We start from the raw sequence: 10648 nt of genomic DNA, 5'->3' as shown, positions 1-10648 counted from the left end.
TATATACAACACCGTTATGTGAAATTAACAAAAAAAAAATTGTAGACTTAACAGTTTTTTAATGTGATTCAGCCGTGATTTCATTCACTGTAAATCAATTTACATATTTCGTCTGTAAAGTTGTCTACTGTGCTGCTGTATTTTTTACAGGAATTCTCTGGTAACCACAGCTGCCAGCGTTTTCCTGTAAAAACAACAGTTTTTTTTTTACAGTGTATGAATATATGCGGAATACATGCAGATCTCCCTTGCTGTGCCGTCTCGGTGAATTTGCTCCTGAGGTTCTTTTGTGATATGCTATTAGTTGTCCAGCAACTAAGTGTGTCATGTTTGTACAAGAACATTCTCAGCTTCGCTCTCAGTATTTTAAAACTGGCCCTCCAGTCCCCTGCTGTGCTCTCTGCTTCATGCACATCACACTTCCAGTCTTACTCTGTTTATAATTTGTCTAGTCTCCGCTGCTCTCCTTTGCTCTCTATTTATTTTGATTTCTCAATTGTCTGAAACTAAGCTGCTTTTAAAAATGTAAATCTGTCATGGACAGGCATCATGGAAATTTTGGCTCCTCAGAGAATAGCTTTTGGGTAATCGACCAAAACACCTTTTCTTGAAAACTTTTAAATGTGTTTACTCAATACTTTCAGTGATTCTGCTTCTTTTTGGTTTCTATGTATGCTTCACTTGTCCTCCAATTACTTTGTATATATTTTTCAGCTTTGCCTTTCTACCGCAACTTTTCATGGTGAAATATGTGTTTTTTGGCCACATACCAAGCTGCCTCTCTCTAGAAGTGTTTCAGAGGGCCCAGCTAAGGACGCATATGCACCAGATGCATTTTTTTTTTACTTTCCTTTACTCTTTCTTTCTGAGTGAGCAAAGTGCTTTCCCCCAGGTTGTCTCTTTCTGCTCCTTGTCCTAGACTTTCAGTAGCAGTTACGGCCCGTTGCACCATATCTGTGTTGTTTCTTAGACACATTTTGAAGAGACTCAGTATGAAGAAACCGTTAGCAGCGTGGAGCTTTCCAGAATTATGTAACGCAGTAGTTTTACAAAGGCTGACTTTGAGTGATGAAAAGTTGAAGATACAACCCAAAAGTTCCAGGAGTCCCTACAGTTTTCTCCCATGATACATTATGCGATTCATTTATCAAAAGCTACTTCTGAAAGTTTAGAGATTTAAAAAAAAAAAGTATAATGGAGCCATTGTTCCCATTACCCCAAGGACATATGATAGACCTATAACCACAATCCTCTACATTCTCTGCTGCCTCTCTGGCTGTTTGAAACTGTAGTAATTACTAGGACTTTAACCCTATGTATGGAAAAGTGAGGGACAAGTGATGATGGCCATGGTGATGATAATGGCAATAGCGGTGGGGGAAGACAATAATGAAAATAATGATCATGGTGGTGGTGCGAATAAATTGTCATTCACATTTTAATTATGGTAATGAACTTTCCCAATTATCATTAGCAGAGGAATTCTGTCATTAATGTAATTTTTGATTGACTGTGGTGTATTTACATCATTTTTGCTTAAATAGAATTGCTCCAAACATTTTTTTGCCACCATTTATCATCTGAGCATTTACTACAAGATCTATTTCAGCAGCAAAGTGGAAAGAAAGGCAGGAACAAATCCTAGTTCAAGGGTGTCACCCAAGACCTCAGCAATGACCCTAGAAATGATGCATTTATAACCATATGAATCGTTTTGGGGCACTTGTGAAAACCTGAAAAAAGGACATACAGTAGAAGATGAAGGTTTAGTTTTTAATCAATACATTAAGATTAAAATGAATGCAGTTACTCTCTCTGTCCTCGGGCCAATATCTATTTGCAGGAGTAAAAATACAGTGTAATTAGCTTGCCTTTAAGCTCTTAGGTTTTGCATCTAGTGCTGCTGTTGAGCTACAAGTCGACACTATTCTGCAAAACAGAGTACAAATCAAAAGGAAGGAATGCTTTGGTACTACTTTACCAAAACTTGTGTGGCCTTGTTCCTGCAGTTCTATATATTGTAAGAACAATATATTCAGTCAGAAATGTCTTATCAGCAACCACTAAATTTAGCAATCCACTTAATTTCCAATTCCCCAAGCGTATGTCAGTCACTGTGGCAACACTGTTGGGTTGGATTGTACCAGCATTGCAAGGAAACTTATTGAAGGGATCAGTGATGTCAAGTTGAGTGGGAATGATTTGATTATAAAACAAAGGGTCTGTGATCCCCAGTGATTCCTTCCTTTACAGTGTCACAACTCTCAGTTGTTTTGATTATGTAAGAGCCGTACCATGGAAGAAGTCGAGTGCTTTGCACTGTGCCTCCACAATACTTTATTGACAGTAAGACTAAAATACACCAGGAGAGACCTTCATCATTTAGCGTGATGGCATGCCACAACCCGAGAACTTGAATTTTCTTTTGCAGGCAGGTGAAGAAAAAAAAAATCAGCAAACTCTTTTATCTTAAGGAAGTCTATTGATTCCATGAGTCTAAAAACAGTTTGACATGGTGCACGATATACGGCTCCATACTGCCTGACTTATCTCTGATTCAGAGCTGGTTAATCCAGCATATGGAGGGCGGAAAGAGAGTGATAAATGTTGTGTTTGTAAGCTGTGAGGAGAAACAGAGGGAGAGATCACAGGATACAAGAAACGAGACACACTATCACAGCCGAGACAAAAGAGGCACAACCTGAGGGACATGTTTCCAAGTGCATGCCTGCTGCTTTCTGATGGTACCGTTGACAAAGAGGTTTGTGTGTGTGTGTGTGTGTACAACTGGGCTCACTGCATTTTCCAGACTGATGTTTGTCTGATTCTGTTTGTGTTGCTGTACTTTTGTGCACGTCTGTATTTATCAGATAACAAAACATTTATTTGATTTTGAGCTTGAATACCTTTATAAAGTGTGTTTTTAAGTGCATGTGTGTGTTTATACTCATATGCGTAGTGTGCATTTAACAGTGATATAACATTCAGGGCTTAAATAGATGTTACTGTCAGAAACACAATACTACTGGGAAGAATTAGCAAGTGAGGAAAGGCTGATTTAATGCAGCAGAATGGTCAGTCCCCAAGTTGCCAACATCTGCCAGGTGTCTTGGTTTGGTTACTAACGGAGAACCCCAATGCAAGGCTTTTTGAAAACATAATGTATACACTTAACCTTTGTTCCACCTCATTACGGAAAACAAAGAGACATGATGCCAGTTTTGTCTATGACACACAGGCTGGCACTTGAAAAGAAATCAGCCTGATATGATTTGGCAAAGAGAGAGTGATGAGAGGCATAGTGAGGAGAGATGTGGGGAGGGTGTGAGAGAGAGAGAAGAAAGAGATTGATCACTGAGTGGGTGGAAATGTCAGTGTGCTCCAGGCAATGCATTTTCCACATGTGGAAGCTGCCATTTGTGCTCTTTTTCACACTTCTGTCTAATGCTCTCTCAGACCTCACAAGCACCCCCAGCGTCTGTTTCCCTCTCTGGATTTATGGTTTGGTCCTCCTTGCTATATACTCACTGTAAGCACCCACTTTTGTTTGTCTTCTGCTTCTTTATATCACTCACGCATATATAGCGGATGATGTCCCCACGGGAATTTATTTTACTTATCCTTCGCTCGTTTTTAAACAGAGATTTGTATGATTGAGCTTAGTCGATGACACATCTGAAAATGTACATTTTTCAATGGCATTTTGGTGATGCTTTTCCGCAGCTTTTTACAAGTACATTGCTTGTCCCTTCCTTTCATCAGCACCATCATTTTCCCTACATTACATTTTGTTACCTTTCCTCCTCTTGTATCTCCGCTCCTCTCCAATTTTCTCCTCTCTGCTTCCTCCAGAGGAAGCCAGTGCTCCTCCTTAATTGACTGGTTTTATCAAACTCCCATATCCACTATTCAATGACAGGGCGGGGAGAAGAAATGTATGTGTGTGTGTGTGTGTGTGTGTGTGTGTGTGTGTGTGTGTGTGTGTGTGTGTGTGTGTGTGTGCAAATGACTTGTTGTTTCCCTTTGTATGTGTATGTGTGATTATGTTTGTGTCTGCTCACATCATATTACTGTGCTTTACCCCCTCATCTAAGCCTCCACCAGGCACGTTAGCTTGCCCACCCAGGAAAGCTAGGATTTGCAGAGAAGGCCATAATTAAAATCAATCATAAGGGAAAGCCACTTCTGAGACATGCAGGAGTTTCAGCCTCCAACGCCCCACTGCTGAGCAGCATGGGAGCCTGCCAATTAAGACCCCTCAGCTCAGCACTGTATACCCTCGGCTCAGTCACACTGTCGAGGAGGGGATCCTCTGGGCTGCAGCCAACAGTCAGCAAACATGCACACATATACAGCATGCAGCACACACAGCTGGAAGCCTGATGTTTGTTCTCTGCTCAGGCTTGTTTGTTGACAGATTATTTATGGCTTGTGCACTCAGTGGACACCAAGCAGGCCCCTTCGTTTCACCTTCAGAAGAACCTGAATTCCTCATGGCATAGATTCACATACAACAGATTTAATCATTTGCACATATATTGTGTGGAACTGCAGTAAAAGCAATTGCACAAGTGCTATAATAACACATTTATCTGACACAGAATGGCATTTGCAGTTTTGTTTCATTTTTTTGGCAGTGCCACTGTATCTTGGTCTTAGTCATATTTTCAACAAAGCTGATTATACTTGATCACTAGTTTTGCCTTGTTTTAGAGTAGAATAATAAATCCATGCAGCCCTATTTCTTGATTAGTTCTTTGCCAACAAGAAGCCTGAATCCATCTTACAACAAACAAAGCTATTACGCAAGTGTTTCTTGCATCATCTCTTATTTTGGTTCTTTAAAAAGAACTCAATAAGAGGGCACACTCATGCGGAAGATTTCTCTTCTCTACTTTGATTACAGAGCTGGCAGGTTTCAGACAAAACCTGTTTATGCATTTTCTACTGTGGGATCAGAGTGTGACTGCAGGCCAAGCTTAGTGCCGGATGCACTGGCCCCTATGACAATCTCCATATAATCTGATTACTCTCTATCCACACACCACATCATGTGTACTGTATTTGTTCTGCAATATTTTTTGCTAGCATGTTTGGGTTGAGACTGTGTCCTTCATTAACTGAATAGAGATTTTTTAAGTGTGTTAAAGATTTCTTACATTCAGTTCTGGATGTATGTGCATGCAGTATATTAGTGGATGTGAATTTAGTTACATAATACAAATGCCTGCATGCATGTATGTGTGGGTCCTTTAAGTATGCGTGGGTGCACATGTAAGTGCATTTGCACATCCTGTTTTTGTTGCATGTCTGTGCTATAAAGTGGAAATCCCTCCGAATTACAACATGTAGGTCAGAGAGACAATCAGACAGTCAACCAGACTGGAGCACCATCAGGCTAAACAAATATTGCTAAGTGTGGCTGACGTTTTGTTTCAGCAAAATCCCAGTTGAGGTAAACAGGGTGAGGCCAGAGAGGAAACACTGTCATTGACACCCACTGAGGAGGTAAGTTACCATCAATAGCAGTTACCAGTTCCCTAATTAAAAAGAGGTTGCTAAAAACCCATGAGGGTTTTTAGTGCTGCTGTCCCAGTCGACAAGTGAAATTCAGATGTTGGAAGTATTATCATCACATGAGAAACCTAGGCTAAGATGCCCTGAACATGATGAGGGTATTGTGTTTGCCCATTCCGTGTGTACGCTATGTGTGTCCGCCTCAGAGAATGCTCATTGATTTTTTCATTATTATTTTTCTCAAAACGGAGTGGAGAAAGGTAGATTATTTCTGTGCTGCAAGCTGCGTTTGTGAGTGGGATTGTGCATGTATTTTGTGTTCTTATGGGTCCCCTGTGGTGTGCACTGGAGAGTGGAGAAGGAGGGCAAGGCAGCAGCTTGGTCATTAGCACAGCAACAAGTTCCTGGGTGTAATACCCAGCAGTGACTGGTTCTGTTTAGTTTGCATGATGTCTGGGTGTTTGAGTGATTTATCTCTAGTTTCCCCTTATGACAGGATGGCTGCACCTCCTGTCACAGAACTGTATATAGAACTGCGTACTGTTTGTGTGAATTAATGAATGACTGTTATTGTATTGTACAGTACTGCACTGTGTTACAGCTTTTATGTTAAGTTGTAATACAGTTGCCACTGAGTCTATAGCTGGGATAAACCACTGAGATCACACTGTTGGCAGTTTCTTTGTTGGAGTGACTGAGTGTATTTGTGTGAGTGTGTCTGCATCACTGTGTATGAATATACCTTTATGAATCAGCCCTGAGTATAACCTTTGCTTTTCTGTTCACCCTATGAATCATCTGTAGTTTAAGCTGCCTTTTTCCTGCTTGCATTCTGTGAAGACTTGCCCTACTCTGACTCTGATTGGCTAGTACTCTTTGCCTTTGTTGATTAAGTTGGTTAGGTTTAGGCATGAGGAGTGAGATTGTCGGATTAGAGTAAAAATATCAGGGTCAGAGGCAGTGTGGGGGGGGGGGGTCCTCTTAGAATGCGAGTAGGAAATGAAATAACGCTGTGCGCCAGTCTAGTCTGAATGTGAATCAGATTGTATTAGAAGTCGCTGTATACTCTATGAATCAGTGAATGATGGAGAAAGGTCTCTTGAATGGGAGCTTCCATTTCAAAACTTCTTTTTCAAAACTTTTGCTTTGTGTGTAGTTACTGTCAGACTGAGTCTAGTGATCACCGGAGTACATCCAGCCTACAATATCACATGCAAGCCAAGCACACAGCTAACGTCAACAGCATTAACCCTGGTAATTTGTGACAGACTACACTTGATGTTCAGCGCAAGAGCGTAAAGAAAGTAAGTAGTAGTATGACACCACATGTCTTTAATTTGTGTTGTCTATTTTACAATCTAAGTCCAATTTTTTTGTTTTCTGTGTTCAATATTGCACAGCCCTAGTGTGTGAGTGAATAAACTCCCTCACAATTGAAGTTTTTTAAAAATGTTCTCTTGTTCCAGTTACCTGAACGTGATAAGTACGTTGGTATGAAGCATATTGTGTCGACTCTTCTTAATATAACATCATTGCACTGAAAAATCTCTCATCGAGGTAAAATTTCACCAGATTAAAAAAAAAAATAAATTTGTGATTAATTGCGATTAACCACACAAATTTATGCGATTGATCGCTATTAATTTTTTTAATTGCTTGACAGCCCTAATTTTATTAAAAAAGATCTGCTCATCACAACAAAAAGCGGTTTTTGGGCAGTAATCCTCTTTGGTCTAATTGATTCCAATAGGAGAAGTTCTTCATCTTTATCCTCCCCTGGGAGATAATTTTTAGACAATCTCATTATACTAGCTCATATTTCTAAGCACGCCTAGGTTCGGGTACAAATTGTCCTTTCATCTTTTGCTGTGTTTCTCAACTAGCGCTCGCTACAGCAAGGGGAGTGTGAAGTTCACCAATTCATCAAAGGTTTTTATCAATTCCCTTGAAATCACTTCTTAATTTAGTGCTGCTGCCTCAGTGAACTGTGGCCAGCTCAGGACACAGCAGACAAAAAGTGGACAATCTACCCTGCAACCAGAAAGACATAGAGTGTCCAGGAAATGAAACTCCTTGTCACTATTGTGCCAAAAAGAAAGAAAGAAAGAAAAAAAAAACTTGTGCTTAACTTTGTGAAACTGTCAAGCACTGACCGCCACATGCTGTAGTAGCTCATGTTCTAGCTACAGGGCCGACCAAGGCCTGCCAGGGCTTATTCATTATTTATCTACAACTTAAACCCAGTTCCCCTGTCTCCTACATCAAATTTCTCCCGTTCTTTTAACATCTTGTTGCCAACAGAAATCATCATCCAGCTGGCCCGCAGCTTCAAATAAACTAATGGTGTTTTTTGATCCATAAACACCGTGTACCGGCCATCTGGCATGACCCCACTTGGCCATGTTGAAGTTTACTCAGTGAGAATTGTAAGTATCTGTGAGATGTTGTCAAATGAGACAACTGGATCTTGTTGTGTCATCAGCTACACCTGTTCTGAAGAGCCAGTTCATTCTTTTCAAAGACCCAGATATAAAATTGACACAAGGTATCTCTATCCTGCATGTTCCCGTTACTTGGTTAGGGCAACAATGGAGGTTTTGATCTCACTGTCGCAACCAGAAATCATCACATGAATATGAATTTCTATAACATGGATGTGATTTAATATTGTATGTGATATTTATATGGATCTGAGTGTGTATATACATACAGTATAAAGGTTTCTGACGTGTTAGAACAGATGACGTTTGACCTCTATAAAGTGAGCCCCAGCTAGAGGCCTGGCAGACCTGCTGCTGTTTGCCATCAAGCAGGTTTACTGCAGCCCTATTATACTGATCACACACACACACAAACACATTAACATCACCCGGGTCCTAGATTATACTGACCTACATGTGGTGGATATTATTGAACTAGGTTACTGCTAATCAACTCTATGCCCATAAGCATTGTAAGTGTGTGTATCTGTGTGCGCACATGTGCAGAGCAGATAAGATTGATTAGTGCACATTGGTTTGTTAGCTTGTGGGTGTGTTGTTGTGTATGTGATTATGTGTGTTTCTGTTAAATTACCTGTAGTGTCATTGTGCTGCACTATAAAACTATCTGCAGCTAACGAACATGATTGTAAAAAAAATATACAACTGACACGAGCTTTCTGCAAATGCCAGCCCCTCTCAAAGATTAAAATATTAAACATCCTCTCGCTGGCTTCTCCAGACACCCTCTGTTAATCGGGATCCCCGCCTTGTAGTCAGCACTCCCACATTCAGCCACTCAGGCGTTCACTTGCACACACACGCACATGCATATTCCCATACGTATGTACAGTATATTGTATGGTATGAGGCAGGCAAGCTCCAGTGGCACAGTAGAAATAGATCACAGTGTGGCTAGTGTTGCAGCGACTGAAAACTCATTACTGCTGGCCTAGATATTCACATTTACACCCTTTTCCTCCAAAGTCATGCACACACTTAAACTCTACATGCATCCACATGCAAATGCATGTACAGTATATGCATAGCTCTACTATTAAGTTCCCACAACGACTTCCTTTTCGCACCTATCCTTTTCTCCAACCAAATACACAAGAATGCCATATCCCATATGTACCATATCTCTTCATTTGTCAGAGCACAATACAATTAAACATGCATTTCCTCTAAATCTGTGCTATTTTGTGCTAATGAAAGGCTAATGGTCTGCTGCTGCTGCTTGAGTGGAGAGCAGAGCTTCTTCACACTCTGAATCTTGTTTTCTGTGAGCTGTAATTGTTTTGACATTGTGGTTGTGTGACAGAGTGGTTGTCAGCATGCGTGCATGATAAATTGAATTGCACAGGAAAATATTGCGCTTTGGAGGGATGGAACGTGCTGCATGCAGATGTAGTAATAAAGAGAGGATGGATAATAGAAATAGCATGCTGTCAAACCTCGCCTTGTGGGGGTTGTCAGGGTTAGAAGGCTTTTGACTGTGGGAGACCTCATTCCTCAGCCCTCCTGCACTGTCAGATACTCTACCACCTTTCTCTGGACTCAGCATACACCTCTCCACATCCCTTGCTTCCTTCTTCTCACTTAGGGCTTCCTCGTTTTTCTTTCCCTTCAATTTTTTTTAGTTACTTTAGAAGAGCCAACTTCGTTTGAAACTCAAATTACTGAGAAATCACGGTTGAGTGAAGAGGGTGTTTATACCGTCTGTGTGCAGTGTGGGTGGTGGGATGTAGCGGGTGTCGAGGTCTGCTGCCAACATGCTGAATTTTGCTCTCAGTATACTTTGCTTCTGCAAATCACCAAGAGGTCACATAAGGCTGAAAGCTGCTGCTATTGCACTGCTTGTGGGTATAAATGTTCAAGTGCATTGCTCTGTTGGCCACACCCACTCAGTGATGTCACAGCAGGGGTTTTACATCAGATGTTGAAGGTAACCTACCCACTTTGACATCACTATAGAAGTGCAACATGCTTGAAAGCTGTTCGTATAGAATACTGTGAATCTTCGACAGGCAATAAACATGCAAATGACAATTTGAAGTGGATATAGTTGATTACCTGAGGTCAAATCCAAATTAGGATCCAATGAGCAGAGATTTTAACATGCAATACAGCTTGTCAAATAGAATAAACACTTTTTTTTACAGACTTGTCAAGCACCTCTTATCATTTTTTTCCCCACAATCAACAGAGGATCCTTGTTTATTCAAGAGCCCATAACCCGACAATCTTTCACATTAGAGGCTAAGAAGGACTCCAGCCAATTATCTGTTTTCCATTTTCATCCTCATAAATGAATTTCTTGAAACTGTAAAGCCTGTTTGAGGCATAAATCAGTGGTGATTATTTTTTCCCCTGTTTGTCAAGTGTTCGTTATCCTCTCTCTTTGCATCTTAAATCTCTTAGGATGTGCCGTGCCTCCAAAAGAATCAAGTGCTCTGCCCTATTGCGATATTTTCGTTTGCAAGTGATAGTTTCAGACATGACACTAATCGCATGGTAAAGGTTGATTTAATAAGAGGATTAGTGACTTAGGAGGACACATATGTACAAGAGAATGCTCAAAGGCACTGCCATGCGTCACAGAGAGGGCCACACCCACATGAACACGCAGATATCATCTAGCTTCAGGC

The 10648-nt window shown here is 40.7% G+C and overlaps 1 protein-coding gene across 1 annotated transcript in view; it reads left to right on the top strand.

Annotated features, from left to right (window-relative positions):
- Positions 1 to 10648, top strand: part of lsamp (limbic system associated membrane protein) — a 202328-nt gene that overhangs the window by 20289 nt on the left and 171391 nt on the right. The gene's annotated exons all lie outside the window — the stretch shown is intronic.

Source organism: Thunnus thynnus, chromosome 7 (assembly GCF_963924715.1).
Source record: "Thunnus thynnus chromosome 7, fThuThy2.1, whole genome shotgun sequence".
Taxonomy (NCBI): domain Eukaryota; kingdom Metazoa; phylum Chordata; class Actinopteri; order Scombriformes; family Scombridae; genus Thunnus; species Thunnus thynnus.
This window is presented reverse-complemented; position numbering and strand designations above follow the sequence as displayed.